Source organism: Caloenas nicobarica, chromosome 1 (genome assembly GCF_036013445.1).
Source record: "Caloenas nicobarica isolate bCalNic1 chromosome 1, bCalNic1.hap1, whole genome shotgun sequence".
Classification (NCBI taxonomy): Eukaryota; Metazoa; Chordata; class Aves; order Columbiformes; family Columbidae; genus Caloenas; species Caloenas nicobarica.
In genome coordinates, this window is record NC_088245.1 from 212,854,121 (window position 1) to 212,874,055 (window position 19,935).

The following is a 19,935-nucleotide window of genomic DNA, read 5'->3' on the forward strand; positions in this document are numbered from 1 at the left end:
ACTGAAATCCTTTAGGCACTCACTGGAAATTTTAGCAGCCCTATAGGGTGTGTGCTGTAAGGCAAACTCATGCCAAGGTAGGGGTTTTTTTGGAGGAGGCAATATGGGCAAATGCACCAGCATGCATGGTTACTGCAATATGACTTGGAATGACAGAATAGTTTGTGTTGGAAGAGACCTTCAAAGCTTGTCGAGTCCCACCCCTGCCATGAGCAGGGACATCTGCACCAGCTCAGGTTGCTCAGAGCCCCGTCCAGCCTGGCCTGGGATGTCTCCAGGGATGGGGCATCCACCACCTCTCTGGCCAACCTGGGCCAGGCTCTCACCACCCTCAGGGCAACAATTCCTTCCTCATGTCCGGCCTGGATTTCCCCTCCTTTAGTTTAAAACCATCACACCTTGTCGAATCACAGCCTCGCATCATTTCTGGGGCTCCTCTGGCCCCTCTCCAGCAGGTCCATGTGTGTCCTGTGCTGAGGACCCAGAGCTGGCCCAGCACTGCAGGGGGGTCTCCCCAGAGCGGAGCAGAGGGGCAGAATCCCCTCCCTCCACCTGCTGCTCACGCTGCTGGGGATGCAGCCCAGGACACGGGTGGATTTCTGGGCTGCAAGCGCACGTTGCCGGCTCATGGCCAATCTTTCACCCCCAGCACCCCCAGGTCCTTCTCCTGGGGGCTGCTCTCCATCCCTCCATCCCCAGCCTGGACTGATCCTGGGAGCTGACCACACGTTGCTGTGCTGTGCACGCTCCTAAGCATGCAGAAAAGCGAGAAAACACTATGGGGAGCACAGTGAAACTCTCTTGCTTCAGATAAATTATTTGTGTCCATACTGCCCGGGTAAACAGTGTCATGTAAATATTGATGCCTCATATGTGGTCTCGTAACTGGGGGGATGCATATAGCCCTGACCCACAGGGAACGGCTTGTTTGATGCGAGCAGCGTGATATGGTTTGGGGAAGACTGAGAGGATTCAGCCACATGAAAAAGAAGCTAAAAGCAACTTTGAGATTGAGGCTGGCGACTCTTTAAAAAAAAAAAAAAAAAAGACAAAACAAAACCTAACAGCAACTTCACGCCAAAAAAATAAAACCTTTAGCTCAGAAGTGGTATTTTAAAACTCAAATACACTTCAAAGTCTTCTGGGTGTGGGGTCCCAGTGCAGCTCCCAGCACTTGTTCCTTTTCTAAAGCACAGTCAAGCCTTTGTTTTGCGTTTGGAGAAAAAAATAAGCGACGAACCACGCTGTTTGCAGAGTGCTGGGGTTCGCTGCACTCCCGATTGCAGGGGTGCTTTTCGAAGGGTGTAAACCCGCCTGTGGCACGTTTGTGCACGTGTGACAAGAGAGAAACACAATTTTCATGCTGGTTTTAATAATTATCCTTTTTAAAAAACAGTCCTCTGTTATCTCTTGGGAGCGGAGGAAATTCCCTCAAAGGGAAAAGGCTTTTTCACCATCAGCAGAAACCGGGTGTGAGGGGGAGAGACCTTATTGTGGCCTTTCAGTGCTTAAAAGGGGCTGATAAGAAAAGATGGGGACAAACTTTTGAGCAGGGCCTATTGCAATAGGACAAGGGGTGATGGTTTTAAACTAAAGGAGGGGAGATTCAGGCCGGACATGAGGAAGAAATTTTTGCACCGAGGGTGGTGAGAGCCTGTCCCAGGTTGGCCAGAGAGGTGGTGGCTGAACCATCCCTGGAGACATCCCAGGCCAGGCTGGACGGGGCTCTGAGCAACCTGAGCTGGTGCAGATGTCCCTGCTCATGGCAGCGGGGGCACTGGATGAGCCGTGAAGGTCCCTTCCAACCCCAACTATTCTATGATTCTAGGATGTGCTTCGCGTTTCTCGATATAAGCCCCTTCCCTCGCCCCACATCTCTGTGAGCTTCCTAGCAAAAAAACAGCCACTCCAATATCCAGTCTCATTTTGGGGTGAATCCAAGGAGGTTGAATTATTATTGCAATGATCGGCTTTGCTCCCCATTTCACTCTGTTTAATAACTACCACTGGGCAAACGCTGTTTTATCCCCCTGGCTGCTCTATTTGCTCTGTGCAAGCTCAGGTAGATACATACCTGGCAGCAAAGCAGAATAATACCTTCCTTTACATAAACTAAAAGTTAATTTCCCCCAAGGGCAGAGGCTTTTCCAGCCCTTTAAATCACGTCCACCCGGTTTTGTCTCTCCTGCCTTTATAATTCCTTTGGAAAAACATCCTTCTGTCCGTCTTCTCCACGCTGCCATGCGGCTCTGCAGGTATCCAGCGAGTCAGGGGAAATAATCCTGCAAAATGAAGTCATGGGCTCTTTATCTGGCTGTGGGTCCCTCCTTCCCCACCTCCTTCCCCCCCCAAATAATACGTTTTGTGATGTGGATTTCTGTCGACAGAGCGAGACGCCGGGCTCTCTCCTCCTGATGAACACGTCCCGCGAGGACGATGATGGAGTTCCTGCGAAATTTTTACCGCTGACCTTTTCTCCGCCGCGGAGCGGGAATGCGTCTCCCCGTGAAGGCTGGGGACAGCGGAGAGCATGTTACAATGCTGGAAAATGTGACTCCGTCTTTGTGGAATGCCATTTCCTCCCCCCCCACCCCGCCTTTCCTTCTCTTTTCTTCTCCCCCCCGGCCACCCTTAGAAAAATGCAATGCTGAAAAGTTGAAAATTTAAGGCAAAAAATTGCCGTCTGCTCCCCCCGCCTCCCCTTCCCAGCTCCGTCTGAACAAGCAGCCAAGCTGTTAAATGCTTTTACCTGCTGTGTCCAAGTCAAAAGTTAAATAATGTGTGAACGAATGTGGAAGGAAAACAAGAGGCGGAGAGGGAGCGCGGGAGAGAGCCCCCCGTACAACAAGATAATTGTTACATTATGAGAAACAAATAACACGCTGCTCCTCTCCGGGTCTTTGTCCGTGACATCTTGACAGGTACATCTGAAGTTAATTACGTGGCTCTCGTTAGGGTCTCGCTTCGCCGCTGGGGCTGGATCCTGCAAACACAGCAGAGAGCATCGTGCCCTGGCAGCCAGTGCTCGCTTTTTGGAGGTCGAGGGGTTTGCAAGGGGGTTGGTTTGCTTTTCGTGGGCCATCACGGCTGCAAAAATGCCTTTCCCAAGAGGTTGGGGTATCCCACCCCGCTGTGCATGGTGGGGTGGATGTTGGTGTCATGGGACCTGAACAACCTAATGAAATTCAACAAGGGCAAGTGTAGGGTCCTGCACGTGGTGAGGGACAACCCCAGGCACCAGTACAGGTTATGGGTGGACCTGCTGGAAAGCAGCTCTGCAGAGAAGGACCTGAGTCCTGGGGGACAACAGGTTGACCATGAGTCAACAATGTGCCTTTGTGGCCAAAACGGCCAATGGTACCTGGGGTGCATTAGGAAAAGTGTGACCAGCAGGTCGAGGGAGGTTGTTCCTCCCCCTCTGCCCTGGGGAGGCCCCATCCGGAGCATCTCTGTCCAGTTCTGGGCTCCCCAGTTTAAGAAGAACAAGGAATTACTGGAGAAATTCCAGCAGTGGGACATAAAGATGCTGAGGGGTCTGGAGCATCTTTCTTATGAGGAGAGACTGAGAGAGCTGGGGCTGTTCAGCCTGGAGAAGAGAAGCTGAGAGGGGATCTCATCAGTGTGATCAATAACTCCAGGGTGGGTGTCAAGAGGATGGACCAGACTCTGTTCAGTGGTGCCCAATGACAGGATGAGGGGCAACGGGCACAGTCTGAAGCACAGGAGGTTCCATCTGAATATGAGGAGAAACTTCTTTACTGTGAGGTGCCAGAGCCCTGGACCAGGCTGCCCAGAGAGGTTGTGGAGTCTCCTTCTCTGGACACATTCAAACCCACCTGGACACATTCCTGTGTGACCTGCTCTGGTGACCCTGCTTGAGCAGGTGGGTTGGACTGGATGATCTCCAGAGGTCCCTTCCAACCCCAACCATTCTCTGATCTCTGATGCCCAGAAAGAGAAGTCTATGGCTCCTGCCGGCAGAAGACAGGTATATTGTTCTTGCTAAGTAAATAGTACAGTTGCCACATCTTTTCTCTCCAGGGCTTGTTTGCTGCTTCTTGATGCTGGAAAGTTGTTGCTGTCCAACGCGATGCTTTCCCATCCACAGTCATGGTCCATGTGTGGTAGGTGCTTCTCTGGAGAACATCTTCTGATTTGGCTTTGTTGCAAACCAAAACATTAATGCAGACACACGCCCTTGGACAGATGCAATGGTGAGGAAGACCATGAAAAGCTTTTCCCCCCCCAAGTCCATGTTATTTGACTTTTGCTCCAACTTTGAAGTTCAAATAAAACCAGAAACTTGAAAGAAAACCTCATCCCAAAGCTTCCCAGAGGCAGCTTCACCCTTGTGGCCGTACCAAGACCACAAGCTGTTTGCTCGGCGCTGGCGTACCTTGTCCTGCTTTTTCACAGATGCTCAGCAGAGTCTCACCTCCATCTCGAACCCCAAGTCCAGATGATCTTTATCTGCCCAGAGTTTTACTTTTATTTGCGCCGTTCTAATAATGACATTACTCTTCCCTTGGGCATCCTCATCAATACAAAGTATTATCTCCTGTGTCTTTTTGTCCGAGGATGAATTTTGATGGGATCCTCCAGCTCTTACTTTAAGGTACATTATGGATTTATTATGATCAGTGCCTTCTGACTTTTTAACTTTGCTGGAAAACACCCACAAAGAAAATAATCAGTCGCGAGTAAACAAGCATTGCCACACACTCCACAACAAATTTATGATCTGGATACCCTCAAGACTTCTAAGTAAAGACCACATGTATTTTTTTTTCAAACATTTTATTTGGCAGGTGTTCCTGGAAGACCAGGGCTCAGTGGTGGGGTTGGGAACTGACTGAACAAGACCCATAGCCACACTTACGAGATTGCAAGCATTTTTTAAGGCTCTTGGAGAAAACAGCAAACGAAATAGTTTTAAATTAGGTTGAAGGTACTTTATCAAGATTTTTTTTCCCCTGGAGGAAAAAGATAATCACACAAGACTCTTGTCTTTCTATCACTCACAGATAGAAAGGAAAGTAATTCATTTGATGTTCACTCCTCTGAGTAGACCTGCCTGTAGCCTACCATTCATTTTTAATATTAGTCCTAAAAACATTCCAGGTACAATTCTAGATGCTGGAGGGATTTCAGAAATGCTTTTGCGCTGCAAGCCAAAATGCTAAAAGCAGAGCTAGGTTGTGTCATCAGTTTTCAATCAAGCCTCTCCGTGCCTCTTTTTTGTGAGTTGCTAAAAAAGTTACATATAAAATGGTGAGCCAAGTCTTTCTGTAGGACCTAAAAAACGAGGTTCCTCATCACAACTGTTGTAGGTGGTTTGGGGTGTTCTGCTGAAGGACCTGGTCCTGTCTGGGTCCATATGGCCATAGCAAGGGAATATTTTTGCTTGGCTTAGTTTGCACATTTGCTCTGTTTTGCACCAAATTTGTTCATCTGTTTTTTTTTTTTCACAATTCCACCTCAAGCAGGAAATCTAGACTATGGATCAGTGGCTGCCCTAATTTTTATTGGCAAATCATGATCTTTATTGGTGGAATTATGAGCTAGCTGGACTTTACAGTCTTTGTGTAACTAAGCCAATATATTACTACCAGCCTGATGTGTTAAATTTAGTGTAGCAAAGAACAAAGGTAGCTTTCTTCTTGCTTTCCTTCTCCCTTTCTCTTTCTTTCCTTCCTTCTCTCTCTTTCCTTCTTTTCTTTTTTTCTTCTGTCTTGTTCTTTTCCATTCTTTCCTTCTTTCCTTCTTGCCTTCTTGCCTGTCTTCCTTCCTAAAATCATTTTGGTTGGAAAAGACCCTTAATATCATGAAGTCCAACCATCAACCAAACACTGCCAAGTCCACCACTAAACCTTGTCGCTTCTGTATTGACGGTAGGTCAGTCACTCCAACGTGGACACAGTTATTTTGAGAAAAGAGCTGTTAGAAGAAGAAAAGAACCAATACCAGTAAGACGAAGTGTTTTTGCTGGTGCAGCTGTGGTGAGAACTGCATCTCTACTTGGTCCCACTGATGTGTGAGATTGAGCCCTAAATCCAGAGATTGCAGATACAAAAGTCACTCTGGACTTTTCCGTTCTGTTTTTTTTCCAAACCAGAGATCCAAACTTCCAAAGGCATCCTGCAGCACTGGTGATCATGCTGGTCCAAAATGGGAAGGGCTTATTCAAACCCCTGGTGGAGCAGTTTTTGGTAGGGATGGCACCATCCATCACCTTTGGAGGAAGCAGAGCCAGCTGGATTAGACACCCAGCTTCAGGAAAGCTGCAGAAGGGTGAGACAAATCAAAACGTTTGTGGGTACGGTTTTGTGGTTGTGGTTGGATGGTACCAGCCGTCACATGAAATAAAGCAGCTCCCAACCAAGATGCCAGCTCTGACCTCAGCTCCAGAGCTCCCAGTTGCCCTTTGGAGAATCCCCTCTCCCTCCACTGAATATGGAAGATCCAGAGGATCTCAGACAATCACTCTAAGTGCTTAAAATTTATCTGGCATTGTTAACTCCCGTCCCTTTGCCTTCTCCCAGGCTCTGCCCTGAAGTGTCGGAATCAGGATGGGAAGGTCAAGGAGAAGAATAGGGACATGGGGTGAAATCATGGGCTTTGCAACACCTCCAGGTCATCGCTAGAGCGGGGAACACAGCCCCAGCATCTCCATTTATAAACCAGTAACAAACCCACCAAATTGCTTGGCAATGATAAACTAGTGGGATTTTGTGTTTCACTTCCAAAAAGTAAAAAAAAACCAAAAAACCCACCAAACCAAACCAAACCAAACCCAACCAACCAAACAAAACCCAAAACCAACACCAAACCAAACCATGCCTTTTCATCTCTTTTTTTTTTTGGTGAAGGAGCGGAGGTGGAAAGGATGTGAAGGATCAGGCCCCCAGTGCTGCCAGAGGTGATGCTGGAGCCAGAGGAGCACATCTGGTTTCTCAGATCCTGGGACGGGTTGGCAGCACGAGCAGCAAGGAAGAGCCACGCTTTATTTGCAAACCGCGCAAAGTTACAATGGTGTCACCACCGCACAATAAACATCGAGTCCCACGATGCAGGTTTTACAGCCTCCATCCAGACCCAAGCCTTGCTTTAATATTGCGTGCACGTAATCTTCGGTCTGTAACATTTACTTAATTCCTTTTTGTTAAAAACCCCAGAGGAAGAATAGGCTAGTCCTAACCTCTTCTGGACCGCAGTTCTGAGCTATTAATCTGTCATGTCAGCATATTTTATTAATACTGTTTTCCTGCGGACGATAGGTAGAATACATCATAAGTCACTTACCATCTGCTGTGTAAGTGTGTTGTAAAGTATCTTTCTTCCATAGATTATTGCTTTGATAGATTAGGGGTTTGTACAGCCATGATACCTCATCCCATCAATTTTAAGTTCCCACGAGAGCCCTCACGGCTGAAGTATCTGATCAATGCAAAACTGTTTAACGGCATCTCGCTGTGCCCCCCCGGCTAGGAAAGTGCTATTACACCCACTTGCCAGATGAGGACACGGTGTCCCGGTTTCATAGAATCATAAAATCATAGAATCGTAGAATAGTTTGGGTTGGAAGGGACCTTCCAAGCTCATCCAGTGCCCCCCCTGCCATGAGCAGGGACATCTGCACCAGCTCAGGTTGCTCAGAGCCCCGTCCAGCCTGGCCTGGGATGTCTCCAGGGATGGTTCATCCACCACCTCTCTGGCCAACCAGGGACAGGCTCTCACCACCCTCAGGGGCAACAATTTCTTCCTCATGTCTGGCCTGAATCTCCCTCCTTTAGTTTCAAACCATCACCGCTTGTCCTATCGCAACAGGCCCTGCTTTGTGCTGTGTTGCTTTAATAAAGAGCTTTTTCTTCTTCTCCATCCCTAGGCAATGGGGAGAGATAAGCATGTCTAGAGAGGAACAACATTTTCTCCAGACTGAATCGGGGATGGATCAGGGACTGGAAGCTTTCCTAGAGGTGCCTAGTAGAATCCCAGCCACTGAACCGTCTGCTCTGCTCTTTGGAGCTTCAGCACATTTACACCACCAGTTTTTATAAGCAGAGCTGCATCAGCACAATGGGTGACCTCAGACCATCTCAGAGCAGCAGCATCCATGGGGTAAAGCTCACCCACTGCCGTCAGAATCCACCTCACACTGGTTTAGCTGTGTTTAAAAGCTGGGTGCTTAAGGATAAAGAATTGTGTAGAGGTAAAAAATGAGAAAGAGGGAGGCACCACGGCATAAAGTTTGGGGTTTTTTTCCATCCTAGAGAAAGTATCTAAAGAAGGTAGGCTGAACCAGAGGTGTGCTTGCTCCATCCCACCATAACTGCAAGGTGGTGTCACTCCCTTTCATTGCGCTTTTCTTCCCCATATTTACAGAGATGGGGAATCCGTGGGCAGCTGATACATCAGCAGTTCCCTTTCTGCCTTCCCTGATGCAATGTGTCCTGCTGCTGGCTATTTTTGCCCCCAGAATATCCTTGTCCGTGACACAGCTGTGTCTGTGCTGTGCTCAGCTCTCTCGAGTCCTCACCTTGATTTCTCCTTGAGAAGATGACTGAAGAGCTCTCTGAGCTGGTGGTACGTCTGAGCCACTGAACGGATGGGTTTGGCCCCAGGAACCAGTGGTTTCTGGTGCGCTGGAGCTGCTGTCAAACCTGAAACCCACCTGAACTTAAGTGGGGAAAATTCAGCACAGCAAGAGGAGGGCTTAGAAGAATAGGGTTGATCAAAGGTCTGATTCAGCAAGATGTAGAGCAAGGGGGACAAGGTGCTTTTGAGTGACATACGTTCTGGTAAAACTTCACAAGTGTGGGGTTTTGTGTAAAACTATGCATTAAATGGATTAAGAAATTCAGTGTGAAGAGCTCAGGAATAGATCAAACATGAGATACCCATGAGGATGGAGAATAAAGATGTCAAGCAAAGGAATAAGGCATATCAGCTACAATCCGAAGAGATGCAGAGGAGACAAGGGCACATGGGATGTGGTGTTGACCAGATGGATTTTCCCTGCACCTCAGTCACAAAATACCCCAAATTAAAGTGGACCGCCCCTCCTTGCTACCCCTAAGGACTTGTGTCCCACACCTTGGCATGCTCAGCACCCCAAAGCCCTCATCTACCTGAAAGCAGTTCAGTATCCTCAGGGTTAAATCAGATTTGATACCCGACCAAGACCTGGCAGCTGAATTTCAGCCCAACATGAGTTTTTACGATCAAATTATAGACCCCAGAAAAAGAAAAGAAAAGAAAAAAAAATAAAATCCAGTCTGAGGTTTATAATGGAAATCATGACAGAGCCATGATTGTAGTAGCAGGAACAACATCACTGTTACACAGTCGTAAACTGGTACCGTCCTGCTGGGTATTATAAAAGCGAAAAAAAGGCGTCTAAACAGCACTTGGTACCCCCAAAACAGTCTGAGGAGGTGGATGCTGCAACTGGATGGGAAAAGGGCATCTTGCCAAGATGAACTTTAAAAGGATTAAATCTCCCCCACGGTGCAAAATGGCATCCACTGTGTCTTCATGGCCCCATGTCGAGGGAGGTGAGATGCTGAACCGGCCCCTCTGTGGAGTTCCTGCCAGTTCCTTGGACTCCTGAGACGAGGAAAATTAAATATATCCATTTCCAGGATGGATAGCTGTCCGTGTGTGGGTAAACTCAGATTATGTTGTGTAAAGCAATGCTGGATTGCGGTGATTTTTCACGACGTGGGTCTAAGAAGGTGGAGGCTCAGCCTTTTCCAACATTTAAGTAGGAAAAAAAAGAGTAATAAAGCTTCTGGATCTCATCTTTGTTATTATCTGGCCGTAAAGGGACGCAAAGTATTTGTGAGCTGCTTGCAAATCCCAGCCTCTGAATTCCTCCTCTAGATCCTGGGTTTGCAATGAGTTTGGTTCATCTTCTCCAGGACCTCTTAAAAAGATGGAGCAGAAATGACGCTTGGCTCCAGCAGAAACTGAAAGCTGAGAATGATACAATAAAGAAACAATGGTCACGTTTTATTGCCTTACTCACCCATGGTTTCTTGAGTGTGACTTATGGAAGCTTTGATTTACACTGGTGCAAGCTTTATCTGCTGCTGTCTTGGCCAGCTCATTCTTAATACTGAGACCTATGGGCCTCTGCTGACTTTCTTGGTTAAATAAATTAAAGCAAATATAAACGTTAATGGAAGCCACTTTATTTATGGCTAGAGTGGAGCAGTGTGTCTTACACCGTGGGTCCAATCCAAAACCCATTAATCCGAAGCCTACTGACATCCTTGTCCTATCATTGGGCTTTTCCTTCTCACTATGAAAGGGGCAGCTAAAGAGATAATTTTAAATGAGATTACGTTATCCTGCGAAAGCCATTCTGCATGAAACTTTCAACCCTTGGCACCTCTGGGGACGCAGAGCATTCGGGATATTTTAGTGGCTGTTGTTTGAAGGCTAAAGATGTTCCTCCCGCAGCGATGCCTCTCCCCGTTTTCCTCTCCATGCCAACCATCCCACCCTCTAAATATCTCCTTGTGAAACGTTTTGCAATGCATCACGCGCTGTTTGTGGCCAAACACATTTTTGGCTCTTCTGTATGATACGGAACCTACTTCCAGCTCTTCAGACACTTTCTCAGATTGTGCCTTGCCAAACCTTTATTTTTTTGGCCTGGTTGGATGGAGAGAGCTTTGTGCTGCTTTTGTTGTTATTATTATTATTATTATTGTTATTTTAGTATTATTGTTTATTCAGAGATGCTTTCTGTTGCACATACTTGGATAACTGCTGGCTTGCTATTCCAATGTCTGCCTTAACACATTCTGCTATGCTCCTTCCCCTTGCCCCTGTATTCCACCTTTTCCAGTTCAAAAACCCCACAAACCACAACAAAAGCAAGAAAACAAGACAACACCCCAACAACCGAAGAACAGTTGCGTGCTCTTTTTGTGCTAAAGAGAAGAAGACCAGAAGAAAGGGACAGCAGAAAACGGTAAGAAAAGTAGAAAAATATAAGAGCTGTCCCGCAGAGTATTAGGATGAGTCAGGAATTGAAGCTGTTATGTTTTCACATGGAAGCAGCAAGTTTTGGGTTATTCTCATGGCATAAAGTCTTACTGTTATCACAGCTGTGGGAATCTAAAAGGAGCAGTGAGGAGGAGGATCAGCTCCGCAGTGAATATGAATTATTACAGTTTATTGAGGCCGTAGCTTTTCACATCTGATTGTGTCCTGTTAATAGAGCTTTTCCACCAAGTTGAGTGGGCACTGGATTCAGGAGCTGAAAGGCAAGAAGAAAGTGTTCGGTCAGACCTCCAGCATGGAGAGAGACGGGGAATCTCCCCAAAGTGGTTATGGCATCAAGTCCCTACCGCTGTGAGCACAAGTGCATCCTTTGTGATGGCATCCAGATGTGTTGGGTTTATAGACACGTTGGTCCTTCACAACCTTCAGGCCAGACATGAGGAAGAAATGTTTTCCACTGAGGGTGATGAGAGCCTGTCCCAGGTTGGCCAGAGAGGTGGTGGCTGAACCATCCCTGGAGACATCCCAGGCCAGGCTGGACGGGGCTCCGAGCAACCTGAGCTGGTGCAGATGTCCCCGCTCATGGCAGGGGGGGCACTGGATGAGCTTTGAAGGTCCCTTCCAACCCAAACTATTCTATGATTCTGTGAACTGTGACTGTTAAAGCACATGCACACCCACACATGGTATCCGTGGCTCTGCAGGGTTAGGAAACTGCCAGTCTGACAAATAGGGATAACTCAAGATGCCTGATGCCTTTGTATCCGTGTTTAAAAATAAACAATACTATACATATTGCAGCAGCGATGTTTGGGAGCCCTGACTTGCTTTGTGCAGGGCAACTTGTATGCATGTAGTAGGAGGGATTTTGTACCCATGACAGCCCGCTGTCCCCAGGAGAAGGATGGGAGAGGAAGCAAAAGCAATGAAACTGCTCACAAATAAGTTGGGAACTGGGGAAGACCTAAATTACCCCACCCATTTCTCTCCGACATCCGCCATCCCAAACATTTCGGAGACAACATGCCAACACTGACCCTCAGCACCACCTCCACACCTCCACATCCTTCCAGCAGCTGAACTGGCAGCAGCTTGGTGAACCTCATGGGTTATTGAAGAGGGTTCTACCAAGCTGGTGTACCACGGTCCTATAGCTGCTGGGGTGTGCCCAGGTAAGCCTGGCTTAAACAAGACCCCATTTCTCTTCCCCATTACCTCACCTTGATGAACTCCCTGTAATCACCCTGCCAACCCCTCGACTTTTTGAGCAAGGTGACAAAATGGCTTTCAAACTTGCCTTGCATTTTGCTGAGGAGAGAACGGAGCTTTGTGAATATTTACCCTGCAGATTTCCTCAATTAAAATAGCTTTGTGAATATTTGTTCTGCAGATTCCATGCAATTAAGTGAATAAGCGATACGTAACAGCCTGGGTTTTCTAAGAGCAGGACGGTGTCCAAGCGATAGCGCAGCAATGCCTTGAGAGGCAAAAGGAACAAATGCCTGCCTGTGTTTTTATGCCATCTTGTAATTAACCTCTGGAATGCTCTGGAATAAAATTAAAGTAATTCAGTGCCCTGAATCCATGCTACAGCCTCAAAAGTGCTATACTTTGCCCAGTGCCTATTTCACAAAGTTTTAAAATGGATATACTCTATCATGGAATAGGAACCAAAGCCCATAATCAGGTGTTTTTAGGTAAACAGAAAGTCTAACTGAACCACCAAGGTGGAATCAGAAAGAAATCGCATCAGAATCAGAGAGAAATCACTCAGGGAAAAAAAAAAATCACTGCTGTCAACAAAAAGGATTAATCTCCAATGTTTTCCTGGCAGTTTTAGATAAGAACAAAACAATCAAGCCTGAGTGTTTCTGGGAAAGGATGGAGGGTTTTCATAGCAAGCCCTTCAAGATTGTTCTTTAATAAAACCAACAGCAAAAAGTCCACCTTCTTTTCTGCAAGTTGGTCTTGCCTGAAAACCTCTCCAAAAGCCCTTTGGATAACCTGGCCCTAGCGCTGCCTTCGCATGAGATGGTCCCAAGACCCGTTGAGTCAGAGCAAAACCTGGCGCAGCTCTGTCCTGGTCCCTGCTTCCCATCGCAGAGTCCGAATGGGTGTTGGGATCAGGGTCGAGGTTAAAAACGAGCAGAAACAGGGACGTCTAACAAATATCTTGCTCACAGATGAGGTGTTTTTACTCTCAGCCAGCGTTTGCAAAGCCGGGGCCATAATGGCAAACGTTTCCCCTGAACATTTTACGTTATTCCTCCTATTCCAAGAAGGCTCTTCAGGCATTTTTATCCTTTCCAGTTGGTCTCCATCTCTCCACTTTTGTAAATCACTATTATTAATTTTGGGCCCATTGCTGAGCCCCCCTGCAAGGAGGGCTCCAGCACCGCGGCAAAGAGAGGGTTACTGGGCCTCTTCGTAGGGAAAATAAAGTTCTACCCCACCCTGAAGGGATCGTTCAGCTTCGGAGAGAGGAGCTGACAGCTGGTTTTTATTAGGATGGAGGCCTTTAAAAGGCAGTGTTGGGTAGGGGTGGGACCTTTGGTCTGGAGGAGAAGCATGTTCTGCTCAGTCCCTGGGCTGGAAGGTCAGGCTTGGATGGTCTCTGGCCAAATGGCACAGAAGTCGAGAGGCTCTGGTTTGATTTTTTTCCTCTGGCCGGTGATGATGGAAGCTGGGCTGGTCCAGTGAGACAGGAGTTGGCCTCTGCTATGCCTTGGACTGGGCACGGACTGGGCGATCCTGCAGCATAAGCGATGAGTGATGGTATTAAAGAAAAGGTGAGGGAGACAAACGCCACGGAAATTTAGGGAAAATGAGCTGCGGCTACAGCTCTGAGTCCTGCCCCTTTTCGGGCAGGTAAGCAGGATGTCAGCGCACAAAAATCTCTGTTATTTGAGGGCAGGGTGAGGGGAGGAAAGAAGCAGAATTAGGCAGAGCTGCAATGCTCCAGGCTTGCATTTTCCCCAGGAAAATGCTATAATCTTTCTGCAAGATGTCTGGTAGGGGAGAAATCTCAGTTTGCTGCAGTCTTGCTGCTTTACAGGGATGGTCTCACATGCAGGGGAGGGACAAACAGTGGCCTCATCCCCTTTTAAACCTGTCCATGCCATAGGTACAAAGGAGTTTGCATGCATCCTCTGTATGATCTGGCCTTTGGGTTTGGGCCCTACAAGGAGAAACTGCTGAGCTTTTGCTTCCCTCTGGCTGCACTTTCCAGGGACAAAAAAATGTCTTTTCTGTTATTTCCCTTATAGCTGCCACTCACCACCAAGGCATTAGCGGAGCTGATGCAGCCTAGAGAAAACACTCCTGTAGTATATGCCCTATTCTTGATTTAATTTGGAGGAATCTCATTTACTGGGTCCTTACTTTTTAATGTGTCCCTGTTCTTCAGCATTTTGCAGGAGATTTTAGCATCAAACAGTCCTTGTTTGTTCCCTCATCAGAAGAAAAAGTATGTGGGTGAATATTCAAAACTCATATGATAATAATTTGGCTTTTTTTTTTTTAAATTTTTTTAGTAGGTGAAGAAGCAGTAGAACCAGTCCCTATCAATGCTTGAAATTGGAACTTAGAGACCCAGTGAAAAACTTACATCTGCTTATATTAGTAACTAAGTAGGGTCAAGGGCACAAACCTGGGCAAGGACCTAAAAATATTATTAATAAAAAAAACCCCTTACCAAAGCCTGGTCAAGGCTTGGGGGATTTAAGACCCATGTTTCGTAGTTCAGAGTGTGGATGTGGCCACCCCGCTTTGGGTGAGGGAGCTTGACTTTTACATTCACAAGGCATGCAGAGCCAGTTGTGCATCGGGCCAGTAAATGGTCACTAGCCCAAAGTTATTTATATTTATAGCTGGAGCCCATGTCTGAAGAGGGCCAGAATACTCATTTAAAGCAGAGGAATGGCATCCCATCGCAGGGTGTGCTGTCACATACCCTGGCACCTTCCGGCCACCGGTCCCAACTCAATAATTTAAAAAAAACCCCTCCAGAACATTTATAAATGGCTCCTTTGACTGTCACATGCAGAACACACACTAATGCAGGGTGAAGTGCTATCCTAACCCCTCTGTGGGTGTGATGGCTTTCATAGCTCATTCATAGCACAGAACATCTCGAAACTCACTGATAAAACTGTAATACCACACCCCACAGTATACATAACTATGTCATATTAATAAATATTTGCAAAGTGCCACGGCTTGGCACAGCACTTTAGAGATATTTTTTAAATAAAGGAGCATGGCCCCCTGCTCCAGGAGAGTTTACACTTGGGTCCTGGTTCTGCACATGTTTAATGTTATCTTGAGTCATCCATGGAGGGTCTTCTCCTCCAGTGGGGGTGATTGGAAGAAGAGAGGGTGAGGAGACACAATATAAAAATGGATGATAAATGATGCTGCATGTGTGGGCCCAGGGCATTAGTAACAGAATATTTTTTTTTTGTTTTTTTTTTTGTTTGTTTTTTTTTTGCATCTGTGCGGTTGGTTGAAATCCAGATGAGCTCCTCAGCACCTGAGTGGTTTCCCTCTCTCTACAGCAGTGTTATGGTTTATGCAGCATGAGTCTGGTGAGGTCTGCAACAGCATTAGGGCTTTTGCAAGGGGTTGCAGGACTCACCCCCGCCTCTTGTTATGAGTTACGTGTGAGGCCAGGGACAGATGTAGCTGCGGTCTGGGTGAAGGGAGTCTCACCTGCCTACGGTTGCTTTGAAGACTGATCTCTCATCACCATACGTGCTCCTGGTAAATCCTGCAAGGACTTGCTGGTAGATTTAAGGAGGGTTTCAAGTTCCTGAGGTTATCACACCTAATGTAACAGATGACAACAAATCCTTATTTTCCAGCCCGGTGTCTTTCTGACGTGCTAAAAAATTTCTTTATACCATCTCAAAGACTTCTCTAAAGATTAACAAGAAGATGATTTTCCAAACATTTCTCTGAGTGTAATAATTAGGTCAATTAGGAATCCAGATAATATTGTCCCACTGTCTCCACTTCTAATAATCACAGAATCACAGGATGGTTTGGGTTGGAAGGACCTTCCAAGCTCATCCAGTGCCCCCCCTGCCATGAGCAGGGACATCTGCACCAGCTCAGGTTGCTCAGAGCCCCGTCCAGCCTGGCCTGGGATGTCTCCAGGGATGGTTCATCCACCACCTCTCTGGGCAACCTGGGACAGTGTTTTACCACCCTCATTATAAAAAATGTCTTCCTTATGTCCAGCCTGAATGGACGGATACATCCATACCCTATGTAAAGACTGTCGTTGCAGGCTACGGTGCTGAAGAGGGTTGTTTGCTCAACCACCACTTGCTTAAATGCTTTTGGAAAGTTATAGATCTGATTTATTTTTTATCACACTGGCGTGGCCAGTTTTACAAAAAAAAAAAAAAGAAAATGATGAATCAGTTTGTCTTCGGCTGATGCAAATGATGATAGCTTTGACCCACAGAGGCGATACGAAAGCAAATGATTGCTAAACTTTTAGATTTAGGCACCTGGTTCAGCACTCAGATCCCGTGACATAAAATCCCATATGCACACTGCTTCCCAGGTGCCCAAAAACCATCCGTGCTTTGCCACCAGACCCACAGACCGACGTGTGCAGGAGGAGCAGGAGACAAAGACCTGCAGCATTTCAGCAGTGGACATCCCTGATTCAGCAAAGCGCTTTGAGCACGACATGTCACACAGAGATTAAGAGGATTTAAATACATGCTGAAATATTTTGGCATATCAGGACCTAGGGGCTTGTCTGTGCATGAAATTGTCTCAGATTAAAGGTTCAAGGTGGTTTTAAAGTTCATAAAGTTCTTCCTGAATAACTCCCTATATACATGTGGTTAGTCTAGAGCATATTTATCCTATGTTCTTTATGTATGCATCCTTTCTCACTATCCTTCTGGTTTCTTAGTCTTTATCTCACCTTTTGACCTCTGTCTCCTATGTCCTTCTGTCCCAAGGAACACAGTGGACAAGCATCTCTCATGAACTCGCCAAGGAGTATCAATAGATACTAGTATTAATAAATACTTGTGCTACCAGTGGCATTTTTTAATGCTTCTCCAGCATGTTGCCCTGTTTAAGAAACCTTAACAAGCCTTTAAGACAAGCATGCAGACTGGGACCATCTCCCTTCCATATTCCTCCTCTACGCCATCATTTCTGACCATTCGACTCTCATCATCGATATTTAGACCGTGAAGATCCGGTTGTAGGACTTTGCCTTGCTATGTCGTGTTCGCACAGCTCCAAGCACAGCAGGTGCCTGCTGCAAAATCACGAGTATTACAGCTACTGCTACTTAGTACTTCTGCTCCTATTGATGAATAACAACTGCATTTTCCCAACAGCCCTTTAAAAATTAAGGTAATTTGGAAAAAAGCTATTAATGCAGAAATCAGGGCGTTTGCACAGCAAGCTGGACTGCAGTAGATATTCCAGGCAATGTAAATAAGTCCTCCTTGGAGATCCCTGACAAAAACTCCTCCTTGTAGGGACACGTTTCTGGGGGCAGTGGGATGGGGAAATGGGAATCTCGAGCAGTTTGAGCACTTATGGGCAACTGTCACACAAAGAAAAATGGACATACTGTGCAAAGCTGCTGGCAAAACTGGATCTTAAACAAATAATATAGTGGCTTTGGGAATTTGGGATTGTGTATACAGGGTTCTTTGCAGTTCACATAGGAAAGCCCATTAGCGACCTGTGTATATGAATGCAATCTTTCCGGCACAGGGACATAAAATATATATAAAAATATTATCGTGTTCCGAAAATAGACCTTTAGGAAATTTATTCTGAGTCTCTTGGCCCTGAGACTAAAGCGTTTATTCTGTTCTTTCTTTTCACCTGAAACCTGTGATTAAACTCAGTGAGCAAAATGACACAGGTACTTTTGCAACCAGCCCCTATTTGTTCACAGATGTCTTAATTTCAGACTTGTGAGGCCTGAGTTTAAGAAGCCGGTTGTGCTTTTCTTAAGTTTTTTTCTAAAAATTTTCTTTTTCCTTTTTATTTTCTTCTTTTCCTTTTTCTTTTTATTTTTCTTTCTTTTTCTTTTCCTCTTTGTTTTTCTTTTCCTTTTCCTTTTCCTTTTCCTTTTTCCTTTTCTTTTCCTTTTTCCTTTTCTTTTTCCTTTTCTTTTTCTTTTTCTTTTTCTTTTTCTTTTTCTTTTTATTTTTATTTTTTTCCTTTTCTTTTTCTTTTTCCTTCTCTTTCCTTTTCCATTTCCCTTTCCCTTTCCCTTTGCATTTCTCTTTCTCTTTCTATTTTCTCTTTCTCTTTCCCTTTCTCTTTCTCTTTCCCTTTCTCTTTCTCTTTTTATTTTTCTTTTCCTTTTTCTTTTTCTTTTCCTTTTTCTTTTTCTCTTTCCTTCTTCCTTTTCTTCTTCTTCTTTATTTTTCTTCTTCTTTCTCTTATTTTTTTCTTCTTTCTTCTTTCTTCTTTCTTCCTCCTTCTTCCTTCTTTTTCTTCTTATTTTTCTCCTTTTTTTCTGTTTTATTTTTTCTTTCTCCCTTTTCTCTTTCCCTTTTTCTTTCTCTTTTTCTAGCAAGCAACCATCAAGCCTCCATCCCCAATACTGGCATGAAAGCAAAAAAAAAAAATCAGATCTCACCATCTGAACTTTCCACTCATTAAAGCCAGATCAAAGAACAAGAGGTGGTGAAACCTGAAGGCTGACAGCAGGACTCGATCAGGCAGGACATGTGCTCGCAGTCTGCCCTAGGACTGCCGGGCAGTGATTTCTGAGCCTCGCAGGAGACGAAAAATCCACCTGACGGCCCTGTGCATGAAAAGTATCTTTGTCCTTTAATTGGGAAGTCGGTCGCGCAGCCCAGCGAGCGCTAATCACCCTCTGGAGAGGGAAAGTTTAAAAGTTTCCGGCGAAAACACGGACTAGCTATTTTTGTTGCTAATCATTAACCGCTCATTAGAATAACGCCATTAACGGTTGCAGCACCGAATCCAACCATCCCCAGGTCCTGACACCGGGCACCCCCCACCCTCTCCAGAGCTCTGCAAGGGGGGTGTCCTGGGGAAGTGGGGCGAGATGTCTCGGGGAAGGTGGGGGAATGTCCTGGAGAAGTGTGTGTGTGGGGATCATAGAATCATAGAATGTCCTGAGTTGGAAGGGACCCCCAAGGATCATCGAGTCCAACTGCTGTCCCTGCACAGGACAACCCCACAGGTCACACCGTGGGTCTGAGGACGTTGTCCAGTCTCTTCTTGAACACTGTCAGGCCTGGGGCCGTGACACCTCCCTGGGGAGCCTGTTCCAGTGTCCAGCACCCTCTGGGTGAAGAACCTTTTCCTAATGTCCAACCTGAACCTCCCCTGGCACATCTTCCTGCCATTCCCTCGGGTTCTGTCACTGGTCACTAAAGAGAAGAGTTAACGCCTGCTCCTCCTCCTCCCCTTGTGAGGAAGCTGTAGACCTGGGTTGTCCCAGGGAGGGAGGGAGGGATGCCCCGGGAAAGGGGGGCATGCACTGGGAAAGAGGGAGAGATTTCCCGGGGAAGTGGGGGGAGATGCCCGGGGAAGGAGGGAGGGGTGTTCCGGGAAACATGGGGAGTGGATGTCCCAGGGAAGGACGGGGATGTGCCCCGGGGAGGGAGAGGCAGATGTCCCGGAGAAGGAGTGGAGGATGTCCCAGGGAAAGAGGGGAGTGATGTCCCAGGGAAGGGGTGGGGGGGTTGAGGATGTCCCAGTGAAGAAGGGGGAGGGATGTCCCGTTGAAGGAGCAGAGGATGCCCCGGCAAAGGAGTGGAGGATGTCCCGGGGAAGGGGACGGGATGCACCAGGGAAAGTGGGGGTGATGTCCCAGGGACGGGGGGGCGGGGAATGTCCCGGGGAAGGAGGGGATGATGTCCTGGGGAAACAGGTGGAGATGTCCCGGGGAAG